We start from the raw sequence: 10393 nt of genomic DNA, 5'->3' as shown, positions 1-10393 counted from the left end.
CACACACACACACACACACACACACACACACACACACACACACACACACACACACCATGTGACCTTGGGCAGGTCACTTAACCACAGTTGCCCTGCCTTCCCCCTCCAAAAAAGAACTCTTTATCCAGCACAATCCAGTGCCCCACCTAACTACCTCCCAGGACTACAAAGGGGGAGTAAAATAGCAAAACAAATAGAAGTTGGAGCTAAAGAAAGCCTTAGGTGACTTCACAGTTTTGTTGAGTCTGCCCTCTGTAGAAGTAACCTCCTTTAAGCTTGAAATGGAGACAATCCCTTCCTCACTTTTCACCACTATTTAAACCTGGAGCGAGACAGCACAATGTCATGGTTGGAGCACTGGATATGGATTCAGAGTCCCCAGGTTCAAATTCTCTTACTACCCTTGTGATCTTGGCCAAGTATCTCCCCCTCTCTGGCTTCCTTTTCTTCAGCTATAAAATGAAAAGGTTGGACCAAATCAATGATGTCAAAACTCACATAGAAACAAGAATGCTCCAAAGGCTGCATATTGACTTAGAAAATCACTGACTATCAACTGTGTGCTGTATTTTTATTTATTTTGTTAAACATCTTCCAATTATGTTTTAATCTGGTTCTGGCCACGAAGTTTTGCAGGCAACTTGCAGGCCACAGGTTTGACACCTCTGAACTAAAGGATCTCTTAAGGTCTAGATTTATTGGTTACATGGTATTTCTGATAACTTGACAAAACTTAATAAAGTTCCTTCTTCACTGCAAACCTGTGAAGAAATCTGGGATCTTACCAATGTAGGTGTACCTTCCATCCATCTGTGACTTCTGATCTGGGGTAACATGTCCTTCCAAAAATTCACCATTGAGGTGAATTCTACTTAGTACATTATTTTTGATAAGCTACAGCCTACACCCACCAAGTGTTTCTCCATTGTCCTGTGAGTCACCTGCAATTTTAATTCTTTGACAATCCTAGCATTCTGTGGTTCAGTGTGAGCCATAAAAAATTCTCATCTGCAATAAAATGCAACTGAAGCACAGCTCAGAGAAGATATCAATTTATTAGAGAGATAGGTGATCCCTAAGCAATTAGATCCAAGACTTTCCTCTCAGCCAAGGACTCTGATGCTCAGGGGCTAAGGGATTTTATAGACCTTGTAGAGTCCCTGGAAAGTCCTCTAGTCCTTGGGAGGTTCCTTCAGAAATGAAGAAACTCCTATGATGGGCTAATCTTCAGAATTGGAGGAGCTCCCATGATTGGCAAAGGGCACGATGTCCATCAATCACAATTCATCATTAGATCTTTCACAAGCCATCAGCCACCCTCCATCTCAGCAGGGGCTTTCCATAGGCTGTCAAACACGATTTGACCAATAGTATCCTGGGGACCAAGAAAGTTGTAGTTACAAAGGAAAAGTCATTTGGGAGTGGATGGTAGTGATTCATTGGGGTGAGGGGGTTGCTAACACAACCAGTTCTTACACAAGTTAATATATGCCCTTGTATTTATAACAGGCCTCATTAATATACCATACTTCTATCTTATAAATCAATCAGAAGTAATATAATCCTCAATGCATAGCACATTAATTAATTGTAGTCTACATTAACTCTTATTCTTACCGAAATTACTACTCATAAACTTACAGCATTAACTATATTAAACTTAACGCTATACCAGTCAAATCAAATACCCATTAAATCACAACAAATTGAGTAAATACTGATTAAATTGAATGGGGGTATTAAAATTTTTTTTCACAACAGCTATATAGTATTAGGGAGAGAACATGGATGCTAAGAAGATGGGCTTATATGGCAAGGAACAACTTGAGATCATCAAAAGTCCCTCAACTAATCCAATTAAACTTCCAGTTGCAAGTAATACTCTGAGTGATACACTTTCTTTATGGCTTTGATTTTTCCCAATCTAGATGACTCGGTTACAGCCTACACCCCCCAAGTGTTTCTTTGAGCAATCATGGATCTTGTTGTGGAGACTAAGTTGTCTTCCAGAACTCAATGCAATGAATATATGTAATACACAATACCTAGAGAACCTCCCATCCTTCAGGGATCCTTCTTCTTTGTGGACCTTGGTCAGGCAACCCACAAGGTGTGCAGTATAAGTGTTATTATCCTTATTTTTCGGATGAGGAAACTGAGGCTTGGTGCAATAAGGTGGCTTGCCCAGGGTCACGTAGAGTGGGAATTCGCACCCTACTCTCCTGTCTCTAAGTCCTGTGCTCTTTCTACTATACCATCTGCCAAATCCTTTGTGTAATTTGTATATTTTTGCCTAGAGGCAGGAAGATACAGGAAATCACCTCCTAAGGTCTAAGTCAATTAAGAGTTTTACAGATGAAAACAAGAAAGTAGCTTTGATTCAGTTGCAAGCTGTAGTCAATTTTTCCCATGATCTTTGCTACACCAATGTATCACCAGAAGGGGAGGAGAAAAATTCAATGAGCCTAGAACTGCCTTCTAGGTGGAGACTAATAGCTGTTATTCTGTTCCCTTGGCTGAGTGCCATTAATACAGCAGCTGACCTTTACGAGGTGCTCCTGGAGAGCATTGATGACCTTTTCCCATCTCATTAGCTGGTTTGTTCTCTCAGCCTCTGAATCTGGTCCTATAGGGATGCCCTGAATGACAGTTTTCCCCAGTTCCCTTCCTCCATCCTTTCCTAGCTGCCTTCCTCCTTAATCAGTGAATCAATTTTGGAATTTTTATCAAGTATCTCCTGTGCAGGAGGCACCATGCTAAGGGCTAGAATTGTAAATCATGATCCCTCCCTCAAGGCATTTATAGTATAGATGGGGAGTGGGGAGAGACAGGGAAAGAGAAATACAACTTCTGCAGAGCTATAATACAGCAATTACCTTAATGTAGAAATATGGAATTTTAAATGATAAAGGACAAATAAATAGAAGTAAATCATAATTATTGGAACCTATGATTTCATTGGTGGAGGGAAATCTCAGTGAGTAAATTCCTCTTTACCAATGCAGATCAACAAATTCTGAAATTTAGGTCTTAGAGAATCATTTGGACACAGAGATTTCAGTGATTTACCCAGCAGGGTCACTCAGCCTGTATGTGTCAGAAGTGAGACCTAAACCATGATTTTCTTGACTCTAAGGTCAGCTCTCTGTTGAATATACCACAGTACCTCTCAGATGTTAATGACAATATTAACAATAATAAATAAAATGTATGTAGCACTTTAAACATCTCGTTAAGTCTCAGATAACTCATATCTCATGCCACACACCCCAACTCCCCCCCCCCCAAGACTCTAAGTACTTGTGGACTGGGTTCAATCATAGACCCTGACTCAGGAGGGTCATTTTCTGTATTGACTCAACTTGAGTTTTCTCCAGGAAAATTTCAAAATATAATTTATGTATAGCTTGCATCTAGGTTCCCTCAAGTGGGTAAAAGGGTCTCAGCTCCCATAAAGCACACAAGACAACAAAGTATATGAATAAGACAGCTTTTATTTCACCCCACAAAATATGCGGATGAAACAATCTCCCAGGAGCCTACAAACAGATACAGAAGCATATAAAGCATTCAAATAACCCATAAACTCTCCTGTGAGGAAAACTGACATTAAGATTGCTACTTGGGCAACCCTTTGACATTTTGGTGTCTCTTTCTCCTATTCAGTCCTAAAGTGTTCCTCCAAGACTCAAAGGACCACCCTGTGGTATAGGCTCCCCCAGAAGGTAAATAAGTTTTGAGGGACACTGAAGAGGTAACTCCCTTCCCATCAGACTTTCACTATCTAAATAATGAACTATGATAAAACAAAATCCAAAAAGAGTATGACTCAGGAACTCTGTTAGTGATTCTCTTCTTTCCACAAAAAATACACTGCTCAAGAAACCTTTCCCTAGAAGGCCAGATCTCTGAATTATAAAACTGTGTTCAAATTAATGAGGGGAAGGGGTAATTGCCCCAGATCAGCCCCCTTTACAACTAACAACTCCATGAAGTACAAAGCCTATGGCACCCAGAATCCCCAGGCAGTCTCCCAACCAAAAGTTAACCAGACCTTGCTTAGCTTCAGAGAAAAGGCAGAATCAGGTAGATGTATTCAGGTAAACTAGCAAATAAAATCCATAAGTGTCAAACAGCATTTATTAAGCCCTTACTATATACCAGGCACTGTGCTAAATGCTAGGAATACAATGTCCCTGCTTTCAAGGATCTCAGAATCTAATGGGGGAGACTATATGAAAACAACTTTACATAAAACAAGATATAGACAGATCTCAAAGTGAAGGCACTAGGATTAGGGAGAACTGAGAAGAGATTCCTGTAAAAGATGTAAGATAGTTGTTATCTGTGTTTCTTCCTCATGTGAATAATCTGAAAGGCTGAAAGTGTTTCTCAATGTGTCCAGGTCACATGCCTGAAATCATTTTAAGGAAAAGCCACCATCAGTTCTAATGTAGGACTCTAACCCATCTATCCAATGAGTGGGTTGGACTAGGCCCCGTTTAGTTCTAAATCCCAGGATCCTGTGTCCAGAGAGAGGTGGCTTACACTGCATTATGCCCTCTCCCCAGACCTCATCCTTCCTGGAATGAAACAGACATTGTTAAGGAAGAACATGACTTGGCAATATTTTAAAAAGGTGATATTTAGAAAATAGAAATGAAATCCTCTTCACCATGAGCCTTTGCCACCTGACTCTCTTTTCACTGAGGCAGTTAGGGGCAGTGGAGAGTGCTAGATTCCTGGAAGTCAGGAAGAGCTTGAATTGAAATCCTGCCTCATATATTTAGCTGTTCGACTGTAACAACAATGCTACTTGCAGCTGCTGTACAAGACCAACAACACCAGCACACAGAAGGGCTACCAGCATAGGGTCTTTTATCTGCTTTTCAAAAGGAGTCAGTAATCTTACTTCAATCAAACATATATATCATTTGCATAATCTTGAGGTCCTTCCAGTCACCCTCCTCTGAATGAAATGAAATGAAAAAGTCAGAACCCTGAACTTCAGAGAAAATACAAACAGAAGTTATAAGCAGAAATAATAGCATGAAGACCAACAGACAGGGCTTTTAACCCTCTGACCAAATAATACATACATTACAGATCAACAGATTCAACTATCTGACCATTACATAAATACATAGTTACCAGAGAGAGAAGCACCAACATCTAGGTTTTCAAAGCTAGGGGGCTTCTTAACAGCTACCCAGAGCTTCCTCTGGACACTCTTCCCATGATTCGCAAAGCAAAATGCTAACCTCAGAGTATATATAGACTTCTTCAGGGTCAGAGGGCATCACAACTCTTGTGACCCACTGTCTAATTACAAAGTAACGAAAGGTGTGGGCCTTCCTGAACAAGTCTCCCCTAATCAAGCTTCTCTTGTTGGGCTCTACCTGAGGCCTATTAATGGGAGGGGAAGATTTTCAACTCCCCTTAACATTACAGTGATCTTGAGTACTTAATTTCTCTCATCCTCACTTTCCTTACCTGTAAAATGAGGCTAACAGAGGCACCTACCTCACAGGGTGATTGTGAGAATCAAATGCATTAACATAGGTAAATCACTATGTTAACTTGAAAAAACTCTATATAATACTAAATAATGATGATGAAGATGATGAGCTGGTATATAGAGAGCCCAAATGTCTCTGCTTACTAGAACCAAGCACAGGCTTCAAATACTGGAAGACAATAATCATATCCCTTGCCTTTTGCCCCAATGAGTTGATTCTAACCTTACGCCTTTCTCTCTTTTTGTCCCCTTTTTAATATTTTAGTAATACTAATGTTGATTGAAAATTCACTGAAATCTGGCACTTGACTGCTAACTCTGCTGATGCTAATCTGCAAAGTAAGGGATACTTGTGTATACGACAGCTCCCTAATTATTCATCGCTAATGAAAGTGATAATTTGGAAAGCATTCAGAGGAGGGTGACTTGAAGGACCTCAAGATTATGCCATATGGGACCAGGTGAAAGAATATGGAGGGAGGATATTTAGCCCAGTGATAAGAACATTAGGAGATTTGTGACAGTTGTTTTTCACTATTTATGGAGTTATCTTTGGAGAGAAGAGATTGCACCTGCACATCATGTTCCCTGAGGGCAGAACAAAAATATCTGAGGAAGCTGCAGAGAGGTAGACTTCAGTTTTACTTCTAGCAAGAACTGCCCAAGGGTGGACCAGACTGCCTTGTTGAGGTGCTGAGCTCCCCATTTCTAGAGTTTTTTTTCTAGGAGAAGCTGGGTGATTCCTGGTTGGAAGGGAATTCTTGTTCTAGGCATGAGTTGTATTAGTTGGTCACTGACTCCTAGCTCTGAGATTCTATGAGTACAAAAGAAAGCACAAAACCTTTAGAGGCTGGCTGAAGTCCTGCATTTTCTACTCCAGAGGGGACTATAACAACATGGAATAATAAGTATTTTTGTTTGGAGTAAAGGAAGGCTGTGTCCTTCTGGAAAAGGCAAAGCAGCCTTGGCACAAAGTCCCAGAGTGCATACCAAGGAAGGTGCCCACTATCCATGGCACTGTCCTCACCCTCTTTGCTAAGCTCGGTGAGGGAGATAGTCCATGGTTAGAAATAGAGAATCAGACGGGCGGCCAGGTGGCTCAGCGAGAAAGAGCACCAGCTCCAGTGTCGGGATGACCTGGGGATCAAATCTGGGCTCAGATACTTAGCACCACACCCAGAAATAACTGGCCGTGTAACCTTGAACAAGTTACTTAACCCCAATTGCTTAAAAAAAAAAAAGAGAGAGTCAGATGAATTTCTCCAGGATGAATTGCAGTATGTCCCATATAGCAGAGCAAACATACTGAGTACACTCCCAGAGGTCTGGGTCCCACCTCTCCCCCTAAAAATTGCAAAAAGTTCAGACTACCTCCACCCTGGGACACTCTGGTCACTGAGAAATGTACAACTGTCTTCCAGAAGAGACCCATCCTGACCTCAACAAGGAATAAGCTCAAAGTATGTAGGAGAGGAAACTGATGCCCCTCTCCTAAAGAGAATGTTAGTGAGGAGAGTACCTCAAAAATGCTTTCCCAACCTAAGCATCCTTGTGATGTCTTAAGGATGGTCCCTGTGGCCAGGGCTGGTCAAATTGTATATAATAGCTAAATCTGGTCTTGGGTTCCATCCTATTTTCCCCATCAGGATGCTTCTCCTTACCCCTGGCAATTCTACTCCTTTTCCCTTTTCAAAACTTGGTCTCATCCAGCTGAGATAGTAAAGGAACTGATAAACTAATTCACACTAAGGTGCTACTGGCTAATAGCAACTCAATAGTAACATGGTGACTGAGCTGAAGTAGTTAGGTAATACAGTGGATAGAGTGCTAGATTCGGAGTCAGGAAGAGCTGAGTTAAAAGCAGTTAAGCCTTATACCTTTGCTGGTTGTGTGACACTGGACAAATCACTTAACCTTGGTCTCAGTTTCTTCATCTGTAAATTGGGGATAATATAGTACTTATCTTACAGGATTCTTATGAGGATCAAATGAGAAAACATATGAAAAGCACTTTGCAAACAAAGCACTATATAAATGCTAGTTGTAATTAATATAATTCATGGTTCCATTTGCATTTTAATGGGAGAAATTGCTTTTAACTCAGAGAAATCACTTATGGCAGAATTTCAGGCATTAGTGAAAGGTAGGTTGTTTGGGGAGATTTTGTTTGGTTTTTGGGAGGGGGCACATTTTGAAAGTGATGGTACAATTACAGCAGCCACTGTCTCTGCCTATCCTTTCTAGACTGAGAGAAGTCAAACCATCCCCCTCTACCCCACCCACTCCACCCCCTCCTCACCCTCCTATATTTATGTAAAGCCCTGTAGGGGGTAATGTAGGGGAAAGTCAGCTGTGTTTGGAATCCTAAGACTTGGAATTCGATGCTGTCTACGATCATCACTAGCTATATAATCTTGGGTTAGTTATTTTATCTCGCTGTGCCTCGATTTCCTCATCTGTAAATCAAGGTAGAAATCCTTGCACAATCTATTTTGTAAGGTGGTTGGCAGGTGAAAAATGCTTTGTGCACCTTAAAGGTCCTTACGTGATGATGACATGAATAGGACTTGGGAAGTCAGCTGACTCCTGGTCTTCCCACACCCTGGAGGTCTGTAGATGTGAGCAGAGAAAAGGAAGAAAATATGCAAAGTGATCCTAGTAGCTGCTGCTTTTCTAACCTATTAGCGGGTCTGTCACTGCTGTCCCATTCAATGTGACATGTTGTCTGAGGAGAGATTCACTAAATGCATCAAAATCATGAGCCTTAAGAGCTGATGTCTTGGGGGCATAGGAATGTTGACTAGGGAGCAGGAGGAAAGGAAAGAAGGAACATCTCCCATCCATAGATTATCCTTTGGTGCACCCCTGAAGCCAGGCCACTGAGGAATCAATAGCTTTCTGCTATGGATCCCCTAAAGCTGTTCTCCCACCCAGTTTCCTTTCTTCTCTTTCTCTGTGGCTGACACCACAGAGAAACCCTGACCATTCCTACTAGCTCCCTGGAGAAGTAGGTGTGTCTGTGAACTTCCCGGCCTTAATGGAGGCCACAGTTTAAAAGGTTTACTAAACAGTGGAAGGAAAAAATAAAACAACCCAAAGTTAGGCTAACCCAGGCACAGAGGAATGCTTTATTTTGTCTGAGAAGATAGTAGACCTCCCTCTACATCCTGTCTCCCTCCAGTTTCTCCCCATAAGCACCTCATCCTTCTCAATCCTATATGAGCTATGGATTGTTTGGGGACAATCTTAATTTAGTTTAGGATTCCCTAGATTCCCACCACCTCCCTCCTTATGATAAAATGAGGGGGGGGGGAGGTGAATGAAAAGACCCTAAGGCCTCTTCTGTTTCTAAATTCTAAGGGATTCAACCTACCTGGGGGCAAGAGCCATTCCATTTTTTAAAAATCTTTGAAGCCATAGTGACTATTTTTAAACATAATATATGGAACAAAGGAGACTTAATAAATGCTTTTTGTAATTGAATTGAAATTAATTTTAGGGACAGAGCCTGTATGGTGTAAGAAAGTGATGGTCTAGGAGTCAGGAGGGACCCAAGTTCATCTTGTTTTTTCACCATGTAGTAAGTCATTAAAAGAACCTCCTTCATCTGTAAAATTACATCTACAACAAGGTGCTGCAGTGGATAGAACACAGGGCCTAAAGTCAGGCATACTTATCTTCCAGAGTTGAAATTTGGCCTCAGACACTTCCTAGCTGTGTAACCCTGGGGAAGTCACTTAACCCTGTTTACCTCAGTTTCCTCATCTGTAAAATGAGCTGGAGAAGGAAATGGCAAACCACTTCCATATCTTTGCCAAGAAAATCCCAAATGGAGTTGCAAAAAGGTGGACACAACTGAAAACAACTGAAGAACCACAGCAAATGAATACTCACCGGATTGCATCCCTAAAGCATTACATATATGTTAGCTATTATTATTACAGAGACCAACTTCATTGGACCAGAAGGTTCAGGTTGGGTATTGGCAGGAGAGAAAGTTGGATAGGTATGGTTAATCTAGATTGTGAAAAGACTTGAATTACAGGTGAAGGATAATAAACGGAAGAAACTGCAAGGGGAAAACAGGATTTGGAGCTGGAAGTGACCTTGAAGATCATCTAGGCCAATCCCCTCATTTTACAGATGAGGAAATTGAAGCCTGGAGAGGTGAAATAGCTTGCCAAATGTCAGGTGGGTAGCATGTGCCCCAATCCATTTCATGGAGCTGAATCTGGCATTAATGTATAGCATGGATTGGTAGGGAGAAAGATTCTTGGATAGAAGAATATTTAAGAGCCTAGTTCACTTAATAAGGATGATGATGATGGTAGTGAGAAGGGAGTAGAAAGAGCAAATTTGAGAGATAGTTTTGAGAAAGAATTGGTGTGACTAAGGACTTCAATAGTTGGGAAGATCCAGTATCTGTGGTGAAAGAGAGGAGGGAGGTAGAGAAGGCAACCAATATTCCTACCCTCCATAAACCCACAAAAATCCTCTCTCTCTTATAAATCCACACAGTCTAATCCAATTTTACAAACATTTATTAAATATTTGCTATGTCAACAGCACCATGTTAGGTGATGGAGATAAAAAGACAAAATGGAAAATTGTGCCTGCATTCAAAGGGCTTACATTCTACTGGAAATTTGAGCCCAGAGGCCACCCTGCTCTCCTCAGAGAATGGGGGTATTGGGCTATAAGTATATCTATCTGTTCCTTTGGATATTGTTCATAAGTTTCATAAAGGACATATGAAGAAAGATGCTATCTGACTCCAGAGAAAGAAATGATAAATACAAGTATGTATGGAATAACTTTACATATATATGTAGCTTCCTGGTCACTTGCTCAAAGAAAGCCATACAGGGCAACATG

The 10393-nt window shown here is 41.1% G+C and overlaps 1 protein-coding gene and 1 long non-coding RNA gene across 5 annotated transcripts in view; one reads left to right on the top strand and one right to left on the bottom strand.

Annotated features, from left to right (window-relative positions):
* CLMP (CXADR like membrane protein) overlaps positions 1-10393 on the top strand; it is a 134288-nt gene that overhangs the window by 51610 nt on the left and 72285 nt on the right. The window lies entirely within an intron of this gene.
* LOC138147563 (uncharacterized) overlaps positions 349-10393 on the bottom strand; it is a 90168-nt gene continuing 80123 nt past the window's right edge. For both annotated transcript variants that reach the window (XR_011164848.1, XR_011164849.1), the window contains one exon: positions 349-1375. This is a non-coding gene — a long non-coding RNA (uncharacterized lncRNA). The remainder of the gene's footprint in view (positions 1376-10393) is intronic.

Source organism: Petaurus breviceps, unplaced genomic scaffold, assembly GCF_028583685.1.
Source record: "Petaurus breviceps papuanus isolate PSGF00001 unplaced genomic scaffold, PetGlider_PUasm1.0 90804, whole genome shotgun sequence".
Lineage (NCBI taxonomy): Eukaryota > Metazoa > Chordata > Mammalia > Diprotodontia > Petauridae > Petaurus > Petaurus breviceps.
Note: the sequence above shows the minus strand (reverse complement) of the source record. Positions and strands in the feature narration are given on the sequence as shown.